The 26231-nt window shown below is 47.3% G+C and overlaps 1 long non-coding RNA gene across 1 annotated transcript; it reads left to right on the top strand.

Annotated features, from left to right (window-relative positions):
• Nucleotides 1-14304: 14304 nt before the first annotated feature.
• LOC138750270 (uncharacterized) lies at nt 14305-16496 on the top strand. The gene is made up of 3 exons (XR_011349216.1): nt 14305-14443; nt 15569-15758; nt 16416-16496. It is a non-coding gene; the product is annotated as an uncharacterized lncRNA (long non-coding RNA).
• The last annotated feature ends 9735 nt before the right edge of the window (nt 16497-26231 follow it).

The raw sequence follows: 26231 nt of genomic DNA, 5'->3' as shown, positions 1-26231 counted from the left end.
GACTTTGCAGATATTTAAGGGAGTGTGTCGGCAGGGTTTGTTCTGGACCAACAATCTCACCAAATGACTCTGCTTGAAATCAAGATTCAAACCATTTTGAGGAATACAACAGGAATTGTTCAACAAGAGCCTGGTATTCCCTGAGGAGTTTTCTTTCAATAGTGGAAATGATTTTTTTTTAAAGCCAGTTAATCTTCCTGATACAGATCTTTGTATTTAACTTTCAGGTTGATATCTGTTGTTAACTTGGAGGCCTTTAATGGGGTGACTGGGTGGAATCTTTGCTTTAACCAAGCAGTTCTCTTGCAATTTTCCAGCTGTAGGATGCGGTGCAGTTGCTTGCCAGTTGCGCAAGTGGGATGATGATGTGAAACTGCAAGTCACAGCGTCATTTTTGTTTTTGAAAATGCCAAGGTGAAAATTTTGACTTTAGTCTTTTTGGTTTGCTTAAGTTTACAGAGGAGATGTTGGGTCAAGCTGAGAAGACAGAGTTGGATGCCCATTTGGCGAATGGGCTGAGCAAAGCAGAAAGCACAAAACGAGGGGCTGAAAAATTAATGAAGCAAACTGAAGTGCCGTTGAACCCAAACCCAGGTAAAGAATTTAATTTGAGCAGCAATACTTAAGAGATCAAACGATTTGGGCTTTTAGTGGTGACCTATTTAAATGAACAAAATCTGATTAGAATAGAAGTTTATCTAATGTTTGGAAGTTGCCACAAAAAAATGGAGCATATAAATTAGATGTTGTAATTAAGATAAATGAACAATACAATGAGCCTGGTGTCACAGCATCTGCTTTAGTCTACAGTACATCACCATTAAACCTGATCCCCACTTTACTCCTGGTGTCAAATTATCTACCTCAACATACCGTAAATCACTGTTAAACGTTCTCCCACTGTGAACCTGGTGTCACAGTATCTGACACAGTTCATACTATATCACTGTTAAACCTCACAAATGTGAATCCTACGATAAAATAATGCACCCCTTCTAAGTCTCACAGTATTCTAATCCCCACCTATTTAAAAAATTCCAAAAAAGAGAGAAAAATCAATCCCAAAACAAGCTACTCAAAAGTAGTAGCCCCCTAAAAATTTGGGTGCGGTAAAGTCCACAAGTGGCAGGTGACTAAAGGACTCAGTGTCACCCACCCCCAGTCAGACTTTCACAAAGTACTGAAACAAAAACATTCAGCCCAGTGATTCCAGTCCCACTGATTGTTCCGGATCTTCAATATCGAGAAGACTTTGCGTCAATTCAACTTTTTTCCCATTCTTTCCATATTTTCCAATCTTCCCATTTCCATTCCCATTGACCCTTCCCTTCGGTGACAATGGTGACGATTGCCCATTTCCTCGTACATCTGGCAATGAATTAGCAAGTATTAAAGCATCATGGTCATTCTCAAAAAACTGAGATTGAAAATTCCCATAAAAATCTTTCAATACTGCTGCATGACGAAAAGCAAATTTATATCCTTTTTGCCACAATACTTCTAAGGCTGAATTAAATTCTCGGTCTCTTCTGATAATTTCTTGACTCAGAACTGCATTAAAAAAAACCCTATTATTTTGAACCATCAGTGGATCCTGATTTTGCCGTGTTTTCTGCACCACCCATCGGAGGATCATCTCTCTGTCTTGTTATTTAAAACAAGGAATCAAAACTGCTCGTGGTAATTGGCCTGGAAACGGTTTATTCCTTAACGCTCTGTTCACTCGATCTAATTCCAGTCCATCTGGAACAAATTACCTGCCCTTCACTTCTGGGATCCATTTCTTCAAAACCTTCACGGGATCCGAACCTTCCATATCTTCCGGAAGACCTACTATCTTAAGATTATTTCTACGACATTGGTTTTCTAATGAGTCAAACTTCTTCAATAATTCCTTCTTCTGAATCCCCTAATCTACAAAAGGATCTTCCACTATTTCCATTTTTTCTCTATTACGCTCCACTTGACACTTGCATTCAAGAAAGCCTCCTCAATCTTTTTAAAATGTTCTTGCAGTGTCCACTAATCGTGTCCATCTCGTAACATCACTCTTAACTACATTAATATCTTGCTTCATAAAAGTTATTTCTTCACACACAGTGTTCATTTGAGTTTTCATTTCCAAAAATCCTTGAGTCATCTGATGAGTCATCTGCATTGATATATTTGCCATATCTTCCATGAGCTGAGCAATCCCTCCCAGAATTGCAAACACAGAATCCAGTCCAGGATCCATCACCTCCCTTTGAGGCCGACCGACTTTTGCCTCAGTTCCCAGTTCTTCAAACTCTAATGAAGTTGAGCTCTCTTCTTCCTCCAAAGCAGTAGGTCCTCTTCCAGTGCAGCTGCAGGTCTGGACACCCGACAACAGCATGCCTACCTCGTCAACTGGCCATCGCTCGGGCTCCCCCATAGCCCACACCGTCTCCAAAGGTTCATGGACCCCCGACGCACTGTGCATGCCCGGTAGGGCCACCGACTGCGCAGGTGCGTCTTCTGATGCTACACTGTACCTCTCCTGACCACCAGGCAATGCTGCAGGCTCATGGGCCTGTCCTCGCTCAGCTGGCCCACCCTCACGCCTGTGTTCATGAGTGCACGAGTCGAAACCGCTGAACTCATCGCTGAGCTGGTGCCATCTTGCGATAGCGCAAGTGGTGCCGACGGAATACTTCGCCGGGCAGGAATCCTCTGAGGCTTGGAGACGCCAGTCGACAACTCCGTTGCTTCAAGTTGAACTCGGCCATAATTCTTCAACACTTTTGTAAGGTAATTTCTTCTGGAACTGAGTTTTCGATTTTTTCACATTTGTAGCTATTTTGATCCTTCACAATTCCAAAGTCTATAAACGGTATTTTTAATCACTTTTACAACTTTTAAAATCGAGCATTTAATAGTCTAACTGGGGAAGGGTGGAACCACATGTCTACCCTCTGCACCATCTTGTCACAGTATCTAACACAGTTTATAGTAAATCACTGTTAAACCTTCACATTACTGTGAATGCTGACTCTCAGTTTCTGCCTCAATCTACCGTTCATCAATGTTAAACATTCTCCCCCTGTTAACTTCATGTTAAAGTATCAGCCTAAGTTTACCATACATCACCATTAAACCTTCTCCCCATTGGGAGACCGGTTTTACTGTATCTGCCACAGTTTATCGTACATCACTATTATACCTTCTCACTTCTGTGAACTCGGTGTTACAGAGCCTGCCACTCTACCGTACATCACCAGTAAACCTTCTCCTCAATGTGAGCCTGGTGTTACTGTATCTGCCACAGTTTAGTGTACATCATCATTAAAAATTCTCCCCAATATGAAGCTGGTGTCACCGTATTCGCCAAAGGTTATCGTACAACTTTGTTCAACATTTTCCCCACTATGAACCCGGTGTCACAGTAACTGCCTCAGTTTCCCATACAACAACAATAAAGCTTTTTTTGCCCACTCTGAGCCCAGTATCAATGTATCTACATAGTCTCCTGTACATCACCATTAACCTCCACCCACAGTGAACCAGATTTCACAGTATCTGCCTCAGTTTATTATACATCATTTTAAAACCTTCTTACTACTGTAAACCTGGAGTCACAGATTCTGCCTTATTCTACCATACTTCTCTGTTAAACCTTCTCAGTACTGTGAACACAGTGTCTCAGTATCTGCCAAGGTCGTCGACTGTACATCTCCGTTAAATATTCTCCCAACTGTGAACCTGGGGTCACAGTGTCTGATACAATTTATCGTACATTACTGTTAAACCCGCCAGATAAGCTCCAGATAACGAAAGAGGAGTTCTCGCATCTGAAGGAACTGGGGATCATTCGTCGCTCTGACAGCCCTGGGGCTCACCGCTCCACCTGGTCCCAAAAGCCTCCGATGGCTGGCACCCCTGCGGAGATTATCGACGGCTTAATGACATGACAGTATCTGACCGTTACCCCATCCCTCACATTCAGGACTTTATGGCCAATCTGCATGATATGAGAGTATTCTCCAAGGTCAATCTGGTGTGCGTGTATCATCAAATCCCATTGCACCCCGAGGACATCCCCAAAACGGCCATCATCACCCCCTTCGGTTTGTTCGAATTTTTATGCATGCCTTTCAGGCTCAAGAACACCGCCCAGACCTTCCAGCACCTCATGGATACAGTGCGCAGGGATTTGAATTTTGTGTTCATTTATCTGGATGACATTCTTGTCGCCAGCAGAGACTGGGCACAACACAAGTCTCACCTGCACACCCTCTTCTCCCGACTGGTTGAATTCAGCCTAATGATCAGCCCGGCCAAATACCAGTTTTGTGCAGAAGAAAATTTGGATGGGATGAAACTAATCCAGAATCCATTGGATTGGAAAAATTAGATTGAGCGTCTTCAAATACTTGGAAGTTTTGACGTCAACAGACTTTGGAGTGGCCATATTTGCTCAGTTACACCATTTTTCTGATGTAAGTGAAGGTGGTTTTGATCCTGTCAGTTACTGAGTCCTGTGAAATAACCAAGTGCGAGTCGATGGTGGATTTGTAATGGGAAAAGCCAGAGTGGCTCGATTAAAGTCAGTCACCAGACCTTGAATGGAATTGACTGCTGCTATTATGGCGAGCAAAATGGACGCTATGTTAAGAAGAGAATTACAGATGGAGTTAGCAGATCCTGTGTTTTGGACTGATAGAACATCAGTGCTTAAATATATTAATAATGAAATCATGAGGTTTCATCTCTTTGTGACTAACAGAGAGAATGAAAACCTGCACAACAACAAATGGCAGATTTACCACAGGACAGAGTTTCACCTGATGAATTCCCAGTTACATCCGTGGAAGTTGATTATTTTGGTCCTTTGCAAGTAAAGTGAGGACGAAGTGTTGAAAAACGATATGGAGTTATTTTCACTTGTTTGACTATGAGAGCAATTCATATTGAAGTAGCGTCATTGCTTGATACAGACTCTTTTATTAATGTTCTTTGGCGTTTTATTCCTAGACGTGGTCAAGTAAAAGAATTATGTTCTGATAATGGATCTAACTTTAAAGGAGCTGAACGAGAATTATGAAAAGTTATTCAAAATTGGAATCAACATAAATTCATGATGCATTACTTCAGAAAGAAGTTAATTGGATATTTAATCCACCCATAGTTATGGGTGTGGTATGGGTAAGGGTTAGTTGGTTGTGGAGAACGTTTACAAAGGTCTGTACTGGGCAGTACTGGGCAGCAATGCTTAATGTTGTAATGGATGCGGAAGCTCTGTGAAGGGGTAAGGGAGGGACTGGCCAGGAAGTCTGCAGATGCTGGGTCCGAGGGCAATGCACAAACATGCTGGGGAAACTCATGGATAGTTTTGTGAGGAGCAGGTCCTGCATCATGAGTCAAATTGAGTATTTCGAGGAGGTGTCAAAGGAAATAGATGAAGGTCAAGGTCTGTATGTGCTGCACGTGGATTTTAGTAAGGTGCTTGACAAGGTCGTCATGGTGGCCTCATTCAGAACATCGGGAGTCATGGGATCCATGGAGCCTTGGCTGTGTGGATTCAGAATTGGCTTGTCTGCAGTAAACAGAGGGTAGTAGTAGATGGAACAATGACTAGTGGCTCTCCAAAGGGATCTGCTCTGGGACCCCTGCTCTTTGTGATTTTTATGAATGATGATGGGAGTGGAAGGGTGGGTACGTCAGGGGATGACACAGAGGTAGAGATGTTGTAGACAGTGTAGAAGGTTGTCATAGGTCATCCAGTTTGCAGAGAACTGACAGATGGAGTTGAATCCTGTAAATACAGATGTACTTAAACAAGCAACTGGTACAGGTTTTTTTCCAGAGTCATTTTCAAGGGCACGAATAACAGTTATTCCAAAGAAGGTTGGAGACCCATTAAAATTAGCTTCATATAGACCAATATCTTTATTAAATGCGAATTACAAGAACGTGAGGGCAGAGCACTTGGTTAATGGCAGGATTATGAACAGTGTGCAGGACTGAGATATATTTAGATCCTGCGCCATAAATCGCTCAAATTTGCTGTGCAAATTGAGAGGGAGTTTAAGATGGTGTATTGTGTGCTGGCCTTCAGGAGTCAGGGGATTGAGTTCAAGAACTGAGAGGTAACGCTGCAGATGTACAAAATTCTCGTCAGACCACACTTGGAATATTGTGTGCATTCCTGGGGCGAGAATACCAGTGGACGTCTAAATAAGGTGAGATGAGGGAACTTTAGACAAGATGTGAGGGGGATATTTTATTCACACAGAATGTAGTGGGTGGCTGGAATATATTGCCAGGGGTGGTACTGGAGGCTCATCCAAAAAAGGCATGAAAAAGATTTTAATATAGGGACAGGAATAAAAGAAAAACAGAAGGTACTGGTGAGAGGGAGGGAAGAGTAATATTGTTGTGGGGTAGGTTCAGATGGGTCAGCTGAAGGGACTCGACTGATCCATCCATGATTTGTCCAGCATCTTGCTGCCATGTCATGGTGAACCAGGGTGTTGCCTGATGGAGTCACGTTGCTCTGAGCTCTGCAGAGATAGATCGTGCTTTTCTCCAAAACACACTTCCTCAGGTAAAGCAGAGGAATGGGAAGGGTCCTAGTGTGCAGGGGTAGGGAGGGGGGTGAGGGGGAAAGAGTTGGGGCCCTCCAAAGTCATCATGATCAGGCCTCGGAGATGGCATCTCTATCACTCGTATTTCTCTTCCCAGGAGAAGGAGCGATCTCAGAGACAAGACACGAGTCCAGAAGAACATTGCATCCCAGCTGAACAGAGGACGGACAACATCATGATGGCCTGAACCCCTCCCCTTCTCCCTCTGGCCCTGCCATCTCCATTCCCCACCTCTTCCATATCCCTTCACCCACTTCCCCTCCCATTTCTCCCCTACCTCTCCTCCATTCCAATCCCCTCCCACTCACCTTCCCCTTCACCTACCCTCACACCTATGCTCTAAACTTAGCCCTCCTCCCTTCACCTCCCCTTCCCCTCTCCTTTCCCCCTCCCCTTCGCCTCCTACCCTTCCCCTCCTCCCCTTCCCCTCCCCTTCCCTTCTTACCCCTAACTTAAGGGAAGGAGGGATAGGGGAAGGGGGTAGGAGAAAGGGGGGTAGTGAGAGGGTAGGGGTAGGTAATGGGGTATGGGGTAGGGTTAGGGGAAGGGGGTAGGTGTAGAGGATAGGGGTAGGGTTTAGCTTCGGGTTGGGGAAGGTGGGTAGAATTAAGATAAGGGTCAGGGACGGGTAGAGGTACAGTTAGGTTTAGGGTTAGGAGATGTGGGCTCGGGTTAGGTCGAGGTTTAGGGTTAGGTTTAGAGTTCGGGGAAGTGGGCTTTTGTTAAGTTTAGGGGAAGGGGGTAGGAGTAGGAGGTAGAGGTGGGGTGTGAGTTGGGGTTAGGGGAAGGTGGGTAAGATTAGGGTTGAGTTTAGGGGACAGCGTAGGGATAGGGTTAGAGGACAGGGAGGAAATAAGAGTTAGGGTTGGGGACGTGGTGTAGTGTTTAAGGGTATCGGTAGTGTTAATGTTAAGGTTAGGGTTTGTTAGGGGTTAGGGTTAGGTTGGGGAGGGGAGCGTGGGCGGCGAGCGGAGCACAGGAAATGGGGAGGTGATGAGGGAGGGGAATGGGCAGGGAAATGAAGAGGGGTACGGTGTAGAGGAAATGGGAGGTGAATGTAGGAAGGCACCCCTTCCCCCACATTATCCCTGCCTCCTCTTCTCCTTCCAGAGGAAGCCGGACCTCATTCCGGCCAGAACCTCCCTGTAGTTTCAGAGACTCTGTTTCAGAAAGTGCCTTCGACGCTTGCCGCTGGACAGACATCTTGTCTCTTGATTCATTCTATACCGTTGATATTAAATTTAAAAATGGTTTGGTCTTTTAAAGCTTGAACTCAAAAGGCTGGTCCAGATAGACAACACAGAAACAGGCCCTTCGGCCCCACTCTCCTGCTGGCTGTGCTGTTGTAATCAGTCCATATTCCTCTCCACCTTTTCATTCTTAGCTCCCATCAAGCTCATGTTGCCTTGTCAATCTCACGGCCTGTGGGAAGAAGCTATTTCCCTCCCTGGCTTCTCTGCTTTTATTCCTCCATATCTCCTTCCTGATGGCAGGGGGACAAAGATGCTCTTTGCTGGATATCTGTGAGTCTATTTACCGAGCCCATCCCTGCAAAAAATTCAGGGGTCCCTTGCCTTGAGGTTCCACCCATGTTGCCTCTCCCTCAGCACTCTCTCGTTAGAACACAATTGCAACCTCTTTCCCCTCCTCTCCCAGGTCTCAGTACCCCCCTGACAATTCCAGTCAGCTGCCATGTCTACACCCTGCCCCACCTGCTATGGAATGCCCTGCATCCTCCTTCCCCATTGGTTTCCTCCTGTTATCAGGCATCAGGATGGACCCCACCCTGTTAAAACTACCCGTATTCTCACTGTTTTCTCTGCGCCTCTGCCCTCCATCCAGGGGTCTTGGTTGTCTTGTGGTGATGGTGGAGAACAAAGTACCAACTCAAGGAGATGGGGAGCTGTAAGGAGACCCCCAGTTCCAGGTGACAGGGAGAACCACAGAGATGCCCAACTCTGTCAATCCGGTAGAACCTGGTCATCAGGTGCAAGGAGCTCTTGGTACTGCTGCATGTGAGGCAGGTGTGGCCCAGCCCCACACCTCCACCCTGTCAATTCCCAAAACACATTTCCTATTCATGTGGGGGTCCAAAATGGATAGAGTCTGGTGGACCATGTACATCGTCAATCAATGGGGGAATAACCCTAACCAGCATGGCTATTGTGTATGGCTGTGCTTGGAAACAAAGTGCAAGGGCACCAAAAGCCGCTATGTGCTGAGGTTCTACCTGGCTCAGGTGTTGCGAAAGATTGGTCTGGCCCTGATGCCACACAATGTCCTTGTCAGCTGGACTTTGCCCCATCACCTTCATGGGAATGGTTGCATAGACAAACACTATTGACCACAGGGCCATCAGGCAGTGGTCAGCATGGAATTCCTGCTGACACAGAGACTAGGACTTGATGAGATACTGCTGGGTGGTCCCCTGCACAGAGCATCCAGAGACAGACATCCAGAACTGCTGGAAGACCAGAAACTCAGTGAAAGATGCCCTTTGGTCTGCGTGAAACCCAGATAAGAGAAGCAAACACTAGAAGCCCAAAGCAAAGGGAGGAAGGTTTAGGGGCAATATAAGGGGTACTTGTTTTTACACAGAGTTGTGGATGCCAGGAATGCCTTGCCAGGAGTGGTGATGAAGGCTGAAATATTAGCGGCATTTAAGGGCTTCTTGGACACATGAATGAAGGAAACATAGAAGATAGGAGCAGGAGTAGGTCATTCGACCCTTTGAGCCTGCTCCGCCATTCAACGAGATCAGGGTTGATCTTAAATTTCAGTACCCCATCCCCACCTTCTCTCCGTAACCTTTAATACCCTTATACTGAAGAAATATATCTAATTCCCTCTTAAACATATTTAATGAACCTGCCTCTACTGCCCTCTGTGGCAATGAATTCTACAGATTCACCACTCTCTGGGTAAAGAAATTCCTCCTCATCTCGGTCCTAAATGGTTTGCCTATTATCCTCAAACCATGGCCCCGGGTTCTGCATTTTCCCATCCTTGGAAACATCCCATCTGCATCCATTCTGTCCAGTACTGCCAGAATTTTACATGTCTCTATGAGATCCCCTCTCAATCTTCTAAACTCCAGCAAGTACAATCCCAATTTGCGCAATCTTTCGTCATAAGTCATTCCTGCCATTCCAGGTATCAGCCTGGTGAATCCCCTCTGCACTCCCTCCATTGCAAGAATGGAGGGTTATGAAGGAGGAAGGGTCTAGTTTTTATTTTGCTTGGAATTGATAGGTCAGCGCAACATTGAGGTCTGAAGGGCATAACTGTTCGATGTTAACCTGCTGGTCTTTTAGCACATGGAGATGTGGGTGAGGGAATGCTGCCCACCGGCCTATTCCAGGTTGCTGAGAGATGCACTGAGGCTTGGCGCAGCCAACACGAGGGTGCTGTGGGGAAGGACTCTAATCCTCCGGGTCTTGAGGGGCGGAGACTAAGGGGAACCCCTTCAACCACAGAGTGCAGGGAGTAACCACAAGGTGTCAAAGTGGTGGAATGATGCTAAACAGAGAACATTTGCAGTGAAGGGAATATAGGCATGCAACACGAGGATGAGAAAAGACATGGAACAGTTGTCCTCTTGGTGTATAATTTTAGAATAAAGTTAATTTTGGGGTGAAAAAGAGAAAAGCCCGAACTCAGTCACCTTTGTTTCATGAGATACATTCTCCAATCCAGGAAAGCTCCTCTGTACCCGTTCAAATTTAACCCGAGGAAACTGTGTTCATGGTGGAAATCTCTGCAAACACACAACCGGACCTATGCACAGAGAGACAAATGATACACGTGCAGTCCCTCCCAAAAAAGAAATAAATTCTGTTGAATCAATAGCAGAGTCATGGAGTCTTTGTCTGAGCCGGTCATCCATCATTCTCCATTCTCACTGCTCGCAGGAAGAATCTGTTTCTGGGCCTGGTGCTACTGGCTCCGATATTCCTCGACCTCTTTCCTGATGAGAAGAGCTGCCAAATGCTGTGGGCAGGTGGAAGGGATCCTCGACGACATTGACAATGAACCCGGTTTATCCCATTGATATTTGGGGTGGGTGGGTTGGGGGGAGAGAGTCCCCATCATCCTATCTGCCACTCGTGGTCCTGCCGATCATTTTTTAAAAATATTTATAAACTTAAAACCACAACAAATTCACACAATTAATAATAATGCTCATCTAATGTGTGGCATCTATAAAAGAAAGAATAAAGAAACCACCCCCCACCCCCATCCCCAATATCCTACCCCCTCCCACTTCTCTCTTCAATGGAAGTGTCTGCTACAGTGGTGACCTCAGCAGGACCCAGCCCTTCAGTTGGACGTGAAGATCACGGTCCAGGCGGCTCTTCAGATGGTTTGGTTGAAGCTGTCAATGTTCTGGATGTCGCAGCCACACGTGGGGTTCAAACAGGCCAAGGATCAGTTCCACCTCCAAGAGATCACCGCTGATGACATCCATTACTCCTCCATGATGTTCTTGCTCATCAGGACATGGCAGCAAGGCTCATCGACTTCTGACATCAGCCTCCCGAGCAAGGCAAATAGGATGCCCTCAAGGAGCTCTTAACCCGCACCTTCAGGCCACGCCTTCATCCTCCACCTCATTCTGTTCCTGCTCTCACTGTCGCATGGCCCAGACAGTCATACCAACATGACTCCCCTCATGCTATTTCTTTTCAGCTCTCACCAGACGCCCTGGACCCACTTTTCAGGAACTCTTCCCTCTTCCTCCCTATGTCATTGGTATCTCCATGTACCACAACCTCTGGCCCACTTTAGCAGCAACACCCCAGACACTGGCACCAGGGAGGCACCACCTGGAAAAGGTCCAGGGTCCTAGTCCAACAGTCATTTTCCTGAGCATCCAGGCAGCAGAGAAATATCAATGGTTGCTCAAAGCAAAATCCTCATTGCGGTGCCCACCAACAATTTGAGGCACAAAGTTTTGTGGGTCTTTTGGGTTACTGGTGCCAACATATTCCCCATCTCACCCTGTCCCTCCATCTACTGTACAATGTTGCCCAGAAAAAAAAACTCTCCGCTTCATTGATGACCTGAACAACAAATGGCTTCTTAAATGGTAAAACACGCTGTTGAACACCACTGCCACTGACCACAAGCACCCCCCAACCCCTCAAAACTGGAAGACCCTTTGAATGACTTGTCTCTGCAATGAAGACAATGGTCTAGTGGAGCCTCGAGCAAAAGATGCAAGGTCGCCGAGTCCCACACAGCTTCTGGTTCAATTCCCTCCTGGAAGATGCCTCCCGCGACTCCCCATCTGAGTGTCAGATGCTCGCCTGCTCACCACAGAGAACCAGATGGCAGCAGAGACAGTCACACTCCAGCCACACCTCCCCAACATGTGATGGGTTAAATCTGCGGATGCCACTCACAGCGGACCGAAGAAGTGGTACATGGCAGACCGCACAGCGGCCGGGCCCGAAGGGCTGAGCCACTTGCAAGAACAGATCATGTCCTGTCCGAAAGTGACAGCCTCCCACTTGAATGACCCCGAGAAGAGCTTGGCACCATGGCCTGGGGCAAACCGTTCAACACCCTCGATGCTGGACAGCAGGAAAAAGCTTGGTTTACTGACGGCTCCAGCTGGTGGATGTGCGAAAAACAACGGTGTAAAGTGGGAGCGCTCCAGCCCACCACAGATAAAGTACTGACATAAGAGGGTGAGGTGGAGGGGAGAGCCAACTGTCCAAGCTGGCAGCTGTGGCACTGATCCGAAAAGGGACAACCAGGCGGGCCCAGGAGCCTCTTTTCCGATCAGTGCAACAGGATTTCTGGGCTGTGCCAAACAGCACGTCAGTGTGGATGGGTCGGCGTCAGGAGACAGGGAGGCAGATGCATGGCTGCCAGCTCTGAGGACAACATCACTGGCAGATCTTCTGAGAGGTGGAACAACAAAAGAATAGCCAGGGTCCACCACGTGGATGGACACACCTCCAGGAAAACCGCTGAAGCTGACGCAATGCCACTGTGGACTGAGCTGCTCAAATATGCTCTGCCACTATTTTCCCCAAGCAGAGTGACCCCGGAGCCTTGGCAGCATTGGTGCATCATAAATGTGGGCATATGGGGGCACTATGATGGCCAGAGGATCTGGGGGTCTCATGATGTTGCAAGAACTGTGATGGCCAAATGCCCTATTTGTCAGCAATTAAAACCAAGGGCCACATTCGCTGGGGTTCGGGAGCTGGCCAAGTCTGATAAATTGACCATATCAGGCCTCACCCCTGCCAAAATAAAAAGTGATATGTTCTCACGATGGTCAGCACATACTCGGATGTCCTGCCAGCGGGTCGACCAAGTGCCATTTAAGCATGCTCCATATGTGGAATACCCTATCGGGTAACGTCTGACCAGCAATGGGTGGTGATGCCAAGTATTTGGGGCCACCTGCATATCCCCTACCACCCACAGGCATCCAAGATCAATGAGTGAATGAATGACCTGTTCAAGGTATCGTATGTGACAAGTTGATTGTCAAGTCTTCTATCCATGAGTGGTTGCAAGTGTATCGATTAATCCGGCGAGTTTGTGTCTGTGTGTGTCTTTTACTCCTCGTGCGACTTCACTACATGTGTCAATAAAAGACAACTGTGTTCAAATTCGCCACCCTTGGGAACCCTCGAATCAGTTTCACACACATAATAATTGGTGCAGTGAGCAGGGTCCTTCGAGTTCCGACTGAACATAGCTGCAATGGAGTTGCTTTGGAATCGGGACTGGAAATCTAGTGCAGGCAGGGAGAACAAGATCTGCGGGTGGACTGACGAGAGTGCAGGATTGGGGTGCTTGGCAAGCATGCTGGCGGACCACGGCAAACTGGTAGACTGGTCCAAGCTCCTGGATCCATATCTTGAGAAAATAGGCCACCACGTGTTGTCCCACTTCAAGAAGTCAGGGTTCCCAAAATCTAAGGGGAATCAGAGGGTGCCTTTTGGCTGCCAGTGTTTCTCCTGAGAAACCAATGTGAGATCATAGAAAGGAAAGATTTGGAGAGGGCCCATGAAAATAAGGAGATAAAGGTGGTCCAGCAGCGCTGCTGTGCACTGCAGGAGGCAGCACAGACTCTCCCAACCTGAGCCACTGATGTCGAGATGAGAGGGACAGAGGTAGCCAACAGGCATGCCAATCAAGGTCTAACTCCCCCCCACTCCCCCAGTGAGTGAGTTTGTACTGGCCATGGAACGATTAGCTGAGGCCATTTGCCAGGATTCAGGCATTAAAGGTTTCAGAACAGGCCAGGAAGAGCATGAAATCAATTTATTTGCAGAAGTTGTTCTGATATATCTGACAGACCCGACACACTCATTGCCAAAGTTGTGCTCCACCCTGGAGGACTATGGGGAGATCTCTGGGTATAAGTTCTTTTGGGATATGTGCAAAATCATGTCACTTAGGAAGAGGGATTAGAGCCAATGTCGAGAAAATAGTCAACAAATGTGGCGGCAAAATGGGATCAAATATCTAGGAGTTAGAATAGATAACAACGAGTAATTTAGACCAGCTGAATTATTCTCCCCTTGCTTGGGGAAATTGAGGAGGATTTAAATGGTTGGATGTCCCTGCCCATTACACTTGTGGTGTCACAGAGAGGGGAGGTGTCACAGAAGGGGGAGATGATGACACAGAGGGGGTGATGATGTCACTGCATGGGGCAGCCATAGCTGAGTCGTGCCATGGCACAGCAACACGAGAAAGATGCCTCTCTTGGAAGGGGATTCTGGCCCGCGTGTCGGAGTAGGACGCTGTCTCATCCCAGGGACCCTCTGATCAACAGGGTTGTGTTTGGAAGCACCCTGCGCCCATGGGTGAGATAAAGAGCCTGCTACAGGCTCCCCTACTGGGACAGAACCTCCTCTGGCACCATCCTTTACCCAGTGTGGGCGGAGAGAATGGAGGCTGCATTGAATCCCCTCTCCCCATCCTGAGTGCAGGGCACTTTATGGGGCAGCTGGAGGGGACTGGGGAGGGGAGAACAATGGCATGTGAGGGGATACAGGGATGGGGTCTGTAGGAGTGGAGGGGAGAACAAAGGAACGGGGTAGCACCACAGGCTAATGTCAAGGGAGATTGGATCTGAGATAGGGGACATAGGGTTGAGCTGGGGGGAATGGGGTGCGAGGGGACGGAAAGCACTGGGGAAACCATGGGGGTGGTGTTGGGTGGGGGATGAGAGTGTGGTAGAGGAATCGGGGCAGGGGAGAGTGTGAGGTGTCTGAGGGAGAAGAGAAGTTGCGAGGGGGATGGAAGGCAGACCTTTCAACAGAAATGGGACAGAGCTCCCCCTCCACCTGGAATGGGATCTGTCCACTGAGAGACAGGACCGCTCCTCCACCCGCCACTCCCCCCCCATGGTTACAAGATCACTTCCACCCTTGCATACACCCCACACCCCCCCAACTGGGATAGGATTCTTTCCCCCAGTGGACCTGGATCAAGGTGTTAGAAAGTGTTTCTGCTGCGGCGGACCCAACAGAGTTGAGCGGTGAAGAGTGGGGCTCTCTCTGCACCACCTGCTCCCTCTGGCGACGAGGTCTCACTTGCATCATGGAAGATCACGGTGTTGCTGAGCTTCTGCGAATGTGGAGGGCTTCTGCTAAACCCGTGGTAGGGTTCAGAGTGGTTCATCTCCCCGGGACGTGCTGAAGGTCAAGGATGACCAGATCCTCCCATGGAGGGAGGGTTGTAGACAAAGTGAACGGCTGCGGAACTGGCCTCAGTCTGAGGAGAGTGATCAAAGAGGGACCTCGGGTGGCAATATTTCTACTGAGAGGCTGGAACAAACCACCAGAGGATAAATTCTGACATTTAGGTGACCCTTGGAAGGGAGTTAGAGGGAGGGGTAGAGACTAACTTGGACAGCAAGGCTGGGTTGGGATAAATGACCTGTTGTGTACCCTCTGGGTGTGTAAATGCTGCTGCTTCTGCCCCAGAGGACATGGCAATAAAGTCACAACAGAGGTGGCCACACCGTGTCATGGACCCAACGTCCCCAAGGTGGTGTCCTGCACAGATGATAAAATCATCGACAATAGATCTTTCGGTGTGGTGTACCAGACAAGGCTGGTGGACTCCGGAGAGCTGATTGCCATCAAGAAGATCTTGCAGGACAAGAGATTCAAGGTGAGGGGGAGGAGCAGTTGTGTGGAAATGGAAAACCCTGATATTTAACTTTAGGGCCTACAGCACGTTCACAGGCCCTTGCGACACATGAGCACGTTTCACACAATTACACCCAATTGACAAACACCCCAAACACATTTTTGAAGCGTGGGTGGAAAGAGGAGCATCTGACAGAGACCAAAGCAGCCATGGGGTTTGGAAACAGAGAAAGTCACACAAACCCACAACAGCAGCCCCCCTCCCCACACACAACCCCCCACCCCACACACACACACACACACACACACACACACACACACACACACACACACACACACACACACACACACACACACACACACACACACACACACACACACACACACCTGGCAAATATCAAAGATTTTCTGCAAATTCATTGTTTAGTAGAAGCTGGGAAAACAATCATAAAAACGGAAGTGATACTTCATTGAACCCCCTGACGAGTCCCCGCTCCAGCAACACAAAAAGTCCCCCCCACCGACTTTCGACGAGTCCCCCATTTCGGCATCCCTTGGAGTTCACCACCTCTGACCTCTTGACGAATCTCCTCCCCGCCTCCCCCCTCAACTTGGACAAGTCGCCCCTCAGGGCTCCGAACCATCGCCCAGCCTTGCTGATGTTCCTCTCTCGCCATAGAACCGCAAACTGCAGATCGTGCGAAAGTTGGATCACACCGTCATCGTCCCTCATCTCAACTTCTACTCCTCTGTAGTCAAGGTAAGATCCACCTGCACCCACCCCACCCCCACTCTGATGCATATCATTTGCTGCTACCTTCCCCATTCCTTCAATCGATCTGTCTCGCTGCAGCCTCTCTGTTGCCTCCATCCTGCCCCTCTGACCAGTGCCGACTCCTTGACACTGGCTGCCCTGCTCCTCACCCATTAACTCATGACCTCTTGCCATTTCAACTCCAGACAGCAGCAAGACCACAAGACAAGGTCGCCAAATTCGGCCACTCAGCCCCTCCAGTCTGTTTCCCCAATTCATTTCACGAATGTACTTTCCCCCATAACTCACTTCCCCAGAACCTTTTGGTGCCCTTCCAAATCAACGCCTGCTCTGAATCGTCCCAACAACTCAGCCTCCACATATTCGACCCCAGCCAACATCCGGCTGCAAACATTTCTCATCTCGAAACGTCAATGGTTTTTCTCTCCCGGTGATTCCTTGCCTCACGAGGGAGGGCGGTCAGAGCTGCACATTTTGTGCAGTCTCACCAGGAGCCGAATGATGGGGCAGCGGACGGGTCCACTACGGCCTGTTGACGCTCTGCTCGCTGAGCCCTTGGATTCATGCAATGTTGTGTTGAGCACTGGGGGCATCAGGCCTACAGAGAGCAGGAGGGGCTGGCACTCCAGTTGGGAGAGGCACTGGGTGTTGGAGGGTAAATCCAGCTGACATGTTTGTATTGTGTCCAAGAGAAAGAGGAGGTTTATTTGAATCTGGGTCTGGACTATGTTCCCGAGACGGTTCACTGCATGGTCCAGCACTTCAACAAGGCCAAGCAGCCCATTCCCATGATCTACATCAAGGTGGTTGTGGGTCTGGGTGGTCAAGTTGTCCACTGGGGCAAGCTTGGATGGTGGGGTTGGAGGATATGAAGGAGTTTACTGGCTGAGTCTCGCTGGGGACTGGATATCGATGAAGGGTGCATGAGGGTCTCAATGGGTATTGGTGAGGAGAGAAAGGGTAGTGAGGGGAGAGGGGTGGAGAGGATGATGAGGATGGATGTTGATTGGCAGGGAGGGGCCCTTCACCCACCTCCCCTTACCCTCAGGATATAGACCCGGCCAGTGTGGAGGCAGAGCGGGTCATGTTATATCGTTGTGTTGCCAGATGTTCATGTACCAGCTGTGGCAGAGCATGGCCTACTTCCATCCTCAGGGGGTTTTCCATTGAGACATCAAGCCCCAGAAGATGCTGGTAGATCCCGAGATGGCCTTCTTATTGCTCCTTTATTTCGGCAGGTAGATCCACCCGTGTCTGTCCGTTCACCACCTCAACGCGGTCCTGATCCCTCTCCCCAACACGGCCTTGACCCCTCCCCATCAGCTCTCACCCCTCCCCCACCAGCTCTCTTCCCTCCTCCCTCTCCCAACTTGCCCCTTCCACAGCTTAATAACTTATTCTAAATAAGATTGTGGGGGGCTTAGATGGAATGAACAGCCAGAAACCTTTCCTAAAATGTCAGGTGCAAATCTCAGAGAGCATCCGCTTCAGGTGAGGGGAGATTTTTTTTATGCAGAGAGTTGTGAGAGCTTTGAATGCGTCACCGGAGAAAGTGGTAGCGGTTGGTAGAATAGGTACATATAAAAGTCTCTGAGACGAGCATGTGGATGTAAGGGAACAGAATTTTTACATGATAAGGGAATTTGGGGATATGGCGAGAAGGCAGGGTAGGTCGAGTTTGGTCATAAATTAGATCAGCCATGATCATATTGAATGGCGGAGCAGGCTCGATAGGCCATTTTTGTCCTACTCCTGTTCCCACTTCCTATGTTCCTATGGGTGTGGTACAGGTAAAGGTTGTGGAGAACATTTACAAAGGTCAGTACAGCCTTTATGGGCCAAAGGGCCTGTACTGGGCAGCAATGCTTGATGTTCTAATGGATGCGGAAGCTCTGGGAAGGGGTAAGGGAGGGACTGGCCAGGAAGTCTGCAGATGCTGGGGCCGAGGGCAATGCCCAAACATGCTGGGGAAACTCATGGATAGTTTTGTGAGGAGCAGGTCCTGCTTCACGAGTCAAATTGAGTTTTTCGAGGAGGTGTCAACGGAAATAGATGAAGGTCAAAGTCTGTATGTGCTGCACGAGGATTTTAGTAAGGTGCTTGACAAGGTCCCCACGGAGGCCTCATTCAGAATGTCTGGAGGCATGGGATCCATGGAGCCTTGGCTGTGTGGATTCAGAATTGGCTTGTCTGCAGAAAACAGAGGGTAGTAGTAGATGGAACAATGACTAGTGGCGCTCCAAAGGGATCTGCTCTGGGACCCCTGCTCTTTGTGATTTTTATGAATGATGATGGGAGTGGAAGGGTGGGTACGTCAGGGGATGACACAGAGGTAGAGATGTTGTAGACAGTGTAGAAGGTTGTCATAGGTCATCCAGTTTGCAGAGAAGTGACAGATGGAGTTCAATCCTGTAAATCAGATGTACTTAAATAAGCAACTGGTCCAGGTTTATTTCCAGAGTAATTTTCAAGGGCACGAATAACAGTTATTCCAAAGAAGGTTGGAGACCCATTAAAAGTAACTTCATATACACCAATATCTTCATTGAATGCGGATTACAAGAATGTGTGGGCAGAGCACTTGGTTAATGGCAGGATTATGAACAGTGTGCAGGACTGAGATATATTTAGATCCTGCGCCATAAATCGCTCAAAGTTGCTGTGCAAATTGAGAGGGAGTTTAAGATGGTGTATTGTGTGCTGGCCTTCAGGAGTCAGTGGATTGAGTTCAAAAACCAAGAGGTATCGTTGCAGATGTATAAAATTCTCGTCAGACCACACTTGGAATATTGTGTGCATTCCTGGGGCGAGAATACCAGAGGACGTCTAAATAAGGTGAGCTGAGGGAAATTTAGGCAAGACGTGAGGGGTACATTTTATTCACACAGAATGTAGTGGGTGGCTGGAATGCATTGTTGGGGTAGTAGCGGAGGCTGGTCCAAAAAAGGCATGAAAAGGATTTTAATATGGACAGGAATTCAAGAAAAATGGAGAGTACTGGTGTGAGGGAGGGGAGGGTAACATTGTTGTGGGGTAGGTTCAGATGGATCAGCTGAATGGTCTCAACTGATCCATCCATGATTGTCTAACATCTTGCTGCCATATCGTGGAGGACCAGGGTGTTGCCTGATGGACACACGTTGCTCTGAGCTCTGCAGAGAGAGATCGTGGTTTTCGCCAAAACAGACTACCTCAGGTAAAGCAGAGGAAGGGGAAAGGCTCCAGTGTTCAGGGGTAGGGGGGATGATGGGGAAAGAGTTGGGACCCTCCAAAGTCATTGTGATCAGGCCTCAGAGGCAGTATCTCTATCACTCGTATTTCTCTTCCCAGGAGAAGGAGCGATCTCAGAGACAAGACACGAGTCCAGAGAACCTCGCATCCCAGCTGAACAGAGGACGGACAACATCATGATGGCCTGAACCCCTCCCCGTCGTATCCCTCTGGCCCTGCCAACCCCATTCCCTGCCTCTTCCAAGTCCCTTCACCCACTTCCCCTCTTCTCCTCTACCCCTCCTCCATCCCAACCCCCTCCCGCTCACCTTCCCCTTCTCCTGCCCTCACACCTATGCCCTAACCCCAGCCCTCCACTCTTCACCTCCCCCTTCCCCTCCGCCCTTCCCTTCCCCTTTCCCCCTCCCCTTCCCCTCCCCCATCCCCTCCCCTAACCCTCCCCCTTCCCCTCCCTTTCTCCTCCTCCCCTTCCCCTCCCCCTTCCCTTTCCCCTTCCTACCCCTAACCTAGGGGAAGGAGGGGGAGGGGAAGGGGGTAGGAGAAAGGGGGTAGTGGAAGGGGGTAAGGGTAGGGGTTGTGGTAAGGGGTAGGGTAGGGGGTAGTGGTAGTGGGTGCGGGGATGGGGAAGGGGTAGGAGGTAGGGTTAGGGGAAGTGGGTAGGTTGTAAGGGATAGGGTAGGGATAGTGGTAGGGGGTGCAGGTATGGGGAAGGGGTAGGGTTAGGGGAAGGGGGTAGGTTGTAAGGGATAGGGTAGGGGGTAGTTGTAGGGGGTGTGGGTATGGGGAAGGTGTAGGAGGTATGGTTAGGGGAAGGAGGTAGGTTGTAAGGGATAGGGATAGGGTTTAGTTTAGGGTTGGGGAAGTTGGGTAGAGTTAGGGTTAGTGTTAGGAGACATGGGGTAGGGCTATATCTTGGTTTATGGTTAGGTCTATAGTTCAGGGAAGTGGGCTTGTGTTAGGAGCAGTGGGGTAGAGGAGGAGTGAGGTTTGGGGTTAGGGGATGGTGGGTAGCATTAGGGTTGGGGTTAGGGGGTGGCATAGGCGTAGGAATAAAGTTAGGGTTAGTGGATGGGGTGGGGGTAGAGTTAGGGGACGTGGAGTGGTGGTAGGGGGTATCGGTAGTGTTAAGGTTAGGTTTAGGATTTTGTTAGGGGTTAGGGTTAGGAGTAGGAGGAAGGGAAGGGGGAGGGGAATGGGGGAGGCGAGCGGGGGACGGGAACTGGGGACTGGAAGGGGGAGGCGATGTGGGAGGGGAACGGGCAGTGGAAAGGGGAGGGGAACGGGGTAGAGGAAAGGGGAGGTGAACGGTGGACGGCATCCCTAGCCCCTCCCCTCCCCTTCCCTTCCCCCGCATTTCCCCTGCCTCTCCTCTCCTCCTTCCAGAAGAAGCTGGGCCTCTTTCCGTCCAGAACCTCCCTGTGGTTTCAGAGCCTCCGTTTCAGGAAGTGCCTTCGACGCTTGCTGCTGGACAGACATCTTGTCTCTTGATTCATTCTGTACCGTTGATATTAAATTTAAAAATGATTGGGTTTTTTAAAGCTTGAACTCAAAAGCTGGTCCAGATAGACAAAACAGAAACAGGCCCTTCAGCCCCTCTCTCCTGCTAGCTGAGCTGTTGTAATCAGTCCATATTCCTCTCACCCTTTTCATTCTTAGCTCCCATCCAGCTCATGTTGCCTTGTCAATCGCACGGCCTGTGGGAAGAAGCTATTTCCCTCCCTGGCTGCTCTGCTTTTATTCCTCCATATCTCCTTCCTGATGGCAGGGCGACAAAGATGCTCTGTGCTGGATATCTATGAGTCTATTTACAGAGCCCATCCCTGCAATCAATCAGGGGACCATTGCCTTGAGGTGGCACCCATGTTGCCTCTCCCTCAGCACTCTCAGAACACTACTGCACCCTCCTTCCCCTCCTTTCCCAGGTCTCAGTAACCCGCTGACAATTCCAGTCAGCTGCCATGTCTATACCCTGCCCCACCTAAACCGCTTGATCGACCAGCGCCTTCTCCCCTCAAGAGTTCGAGGAATCCACTCTCTCGCAATGTCCTGCTATCGAATGCCCTGCATCCTCCTTCCCACTTGGTTCCTCCTGTTATCAGGCGCCTGGATGGACCCCACCCTGTTGAAACTACCCGTGTTCTCACTGATCTCTCTGCGCCTCTGCCCTCCATCCAGGGGTCTTGGATTTCTTGTGGGGGTGGTGGAGAACAAAGCACCAACTTAAGGAGATGGGGAGCAGTACAAAGACCCCCAGGTCCAGGAGACAGGGAGAACCACAGAGATACCCATCTCTGTCATTCGGGTAAAACCTGATTATCAGGTGCAATGTGCAAGGAACTTTCGGTCCTGCTGCACGTGAGCCAGGTTTGGCCCATCCCCACACCACCACCCTGTCAATTCCCAAAACAAATTTCCTATTCATGTGAGGGTCCAAAATGGATAGAGTCTGGAGAAGGACCGTGTACATCGTCAATCAATGGGGACAAGGGTGTAACCAGCATGGCCATAATTGTGTGTGGCTGTGCTTGCAACCAAAGTGCAAGGGCACCAAATGCTGCTATGTGCTGAGGTTCTACCTGGCTTAGGTGTTGCAAAAGATTGGCCTGTCCCTGGTGCTGCACAATGTTCCAGTCAGCAAGACTTTGCCCCTTTACCTTCCTGGGAACGGTTTCATAGACAAACACATTTGACCACAAAGCCATCAGGCAGTGGTCAGCAGAGAATGTCTGACACAGAGACTCTAGGACTAGATGGGATACTGCGGGGTGGTCCACGGAGCAGAGCATCCAGAGACAGACATCCAGAACTGCTGGAAAACCAGAAACTCAGTGAAAGATGCCCTTCAGTTTGCCTGAAACCCAGATCGGAGTAGCAAACACTAGAAGACATCTGTCAAAAGCAAAGGGAGGAAGATTTAGGGGAAATATCAGGGGTATTTTCTTTTACCCAGAGTTGTGGGTGTCAAGAATGCCTTGCCAGGAGTAGTGATGAAGGCCAAAACATTAGGGACATTTTAGGGGTTCTTAGTTACATTGAGGGGCTGAGACCAAGGAGGATATTCTCCAACAGCAGAGGGTGGCAGTAACCACAATATGTCAAAGTGGTGGCAATGAAGCTAAACAGAGACCATCTAATGTGACTGTGCGCCTGGCTGCGGGAATTTGGACTTACTATATAAACCTTGCTAAGTGCTAGTTCAGGTTGGAAACGTTCGACTTCCTTGGGGGTCAAATCAACAGGCACGGAACTAAACCCTGCTTGAAAAGATAGAGTTTGTTAAGTGCTTCCTCAAACCCCACATAATGAAGGGGCTGCAAGAATTCACTGGTACGATTAATTTTTATCACCGATTCATACCGGTAGTGGCCAACATCATTTTTTTTGTTTTTAAACTTTATTTAAGATTTTATAACATGAATAACATATAGAATTACATTTAAAAAATTAAGAACAAAATAATAAAATTACAATACAGTATCAGTAATCTAAATAAAGTATACCCTCCCCAATAATTATTACACATTAATAACCCAACTCAAATTAGTCCAACCCCCCCTTCCCCCCAATATAAAGAGTGAAGAATTAATAAAGTTAATAATATATGTGAGAAAAAAACCCACTTACAAAAAAAACCAAAAACATAACCGATTAAAATACTAACAAAAAGAAAAGTAATTAATACTAAGATATCAGACTTAAAAAACATATTTAAATCAAACTTAAATGCATATATTTAACAGAGTTAAGATGAAACATATAATTAACAAACTTAAAATAAAAAATTAGTAAAATTAGTAACATTGTCTATCAAAAATTCTTAAACAATAATCAATTCTTTAAAAAAAATTGTAGCATGAGAAAAAAAAAGATGAAAAATAAAACTTTCTCTATAGAGATAAACCTTCACCAAATATCAACTAACTTCACATCTAACATCATATTAGTCACATAAACTGCCATCTTAAAACAAAATTCCAACCTCATTAATCATTGTAGAATTCAAATTTGGTACTCTTCCACCATTTTTCCCTTTTAACCTTGAATAATTACCCAATAAAAGCTCCAATACCACATTTAAATATCCCCAATCATTACGTTAAAATTCAGATATCCAAATAATAAAAATACATCTACAACGAAATCTATATCTTCAACAAATAGAGCATAAGCCACAAACAAAATTCAAGCCTCATTAAGAATTGTACAATTCAATTTATAACTTTCACCATTATTCCCTTCGTTCTATAACTAAAATAGCAAAATAATATGCACCTGAATTACCACTCCTTTCACCTTAAAGTTAAAGAAAAAATATTTTAAAAAAACTTATCCATCCCATTCACATTTAAATTTCAAATATTCCTGATCTACTGAATAAACTTTACAAAAAAAACCACATGAATTTTTAGTTTTTTAAACAATCAAATACTTTCTTATGCTTTTTTTTATAAACACAAAAGAAAACCCTTAACTCTTTAATCTAATAATACAAAAAAAGGAAAAATAACAGGTAGGAGGTTAAAAATACCCCCTCCCGTCTAAACCACGCAATGCGGTAACTCCCAAAAAAAATGGGTGTGAGATAACTCACACGTAGCAGATGACTTTCAGGAAATAGTGCCCATCCAGTTCTCTCCCCCAACTCTCACTTCATCTTAAACTAACATCATCATTATTTAATATTCCTTTTTTAAAAAAAAATTAAAAAAAAAGAACAACTCTTCTTTTAATCAGCTCCAACTGCCGAGTCACCATTACAACCATTCCTTCTTGGAGCACGGCTCTTTTCTTCCATCTCTTGTCTCCTTAGAGATCGCGGCGACTACGTCTCTGTTGAAACAGAGTAATTGGCAGCTCTTGAGCAAATGCTATAGCTTCCTTTGGAGAATCAAAGAAATTTGGTTGGCAACCATCTTGAAAAACCTTCAAAACAGCTGGATATCTAAAGGTTGCCTTATAACCTTTCTTCCACAACAACTCTTTAGCAGAATTGAATTCCTGTCATTGGAACATAACTTCTTGACTCAAATCTGCATAGAAGAAAACTCGATTATTTTGAATCATCAAGGGTGATTTTCTCTGTTGTGCATTTCTAATTGCCACTCGTAAAATTATTTCTCTGTCGTAATAATTCAACCAACAAACCAAAACAGGTCTTGGACTTTGACCTGAAATAGGTCTTCTACGCAAGGCTCTGTGAGCACATTCCAGTATTATATCTTCCGGGAAATGTTCTTGACCCAGCACCTGCGGAATCCATTCAGTAAAAAATTTTCTTGGGTCTGGTCCCTCCATTCCTTCCGGCAAACCAATAATCTTTATATTGTTCCGTCTGGATTGGTTTTCCAAATAATCAATCTTTTTCACCAAATCTTTATTTTGAGTTTGTAAGTCTTTGACCATTTTGGTCACATCTGAAACATGATCTCGTATTTCGTATATATCTTCTTCACACGAATTAAATTTATCTCTCACTTCAAGCTTAAAAGCTCCAAACTCAGCCATCTGTTGAGAATGTATTTTCACCACAGAGTATTAAACCTAGTACCAAGTTCAGTCATAATCTTGGATAATCCCTGCATTGTATAAGATCATTTAGATTCAAGATTCACAAGAATCTTTTCAATTGGAAGAGATTCTGGCTCAACAGATTCCTGCTTCTTCTGCATAACCAAAGGGTCTTCTTTTGCTTCCTTCATTCTGGTTGCCTTCCTTGTAGTATAGCTGCGTGTGGAAACCCCTGCCACAGCCTCTCCAGCAATGACTGGAGGACGCTGGCCGGGGTTTTCCCCATCCATCAAGTTGTATAGGTTCTTTTATCTCAAAAGGTGCAGTTTGCAGTGCCACCGCTACAGTTGACAAATGCCTTTCCCCAGCCGGTACTTCAACTGATGTTACTACAAGTGGTTCATTCATAACATTGCCGTCAGATGTTACTGCACGTGTGCGAACCTGAGTAACTCTTTTTACTAAAGGCTGTTTGGCGCCCTCTTTAGTGGGCTCTAACGATGTAATATTGAACTCTACATCCGAAAGCTGTACCTTTCTCCTGGGATCCATTTCAGGCTGAGTCTCGATGTTTTTCCTGTAGGTAGGCTCCAAAACTTGAACTTTTGGAAAATGTAGTTTTTTGATATCTGTTGTCGTTTTTTTTTGCTCTTTTCCACCAATTTTACCATTATAAGTTAAATTAACAGCACTGAAGTTATCTAAACTTTTAAAGAATTTTAACGGGCATTTCTAGACAAAACATTAAGATAGAGTCAGGAGAGGACTGGAAGGCACGTCTGATCCTTACGCCATCTTGCCACGCCCCCCCGTGGCCCTCATCATGCGGAGAAAGGTAAAGACATTACCTGGGACAATAGGATTTGGAGGCATCCAGAAGGCCAAGGACGCACTGGCCAACACAACCCTTGTGGTACACGCCAGGCCAGAGACACCCACCACTCTCACAGTAGATGCTTCCTGCACAGCAGTAGGGGGTGC

The sequence above is a fragment of the Narcine bancroftii genome, unplaced genomic scaffold, assembly GCF_036971445.1.
Source record: "Narcine bancroftii isolate sNarBan1 unplaced genomic scaffold, sNarBan1.hap1 Scaffold_111, whole genome shotgun sequence".
Classification (NCBI taxonomy): Eukaryota; Metazoa; Chordata; class Chondrichthyes; order Torpediniformes; family Narcinidae; genus Narcine; species Narcine bancroftii.
Note: the sequence above shows the minus strand (reverse complement) of the source record. Positions and strands in the feature narration are given on the sequence as shown.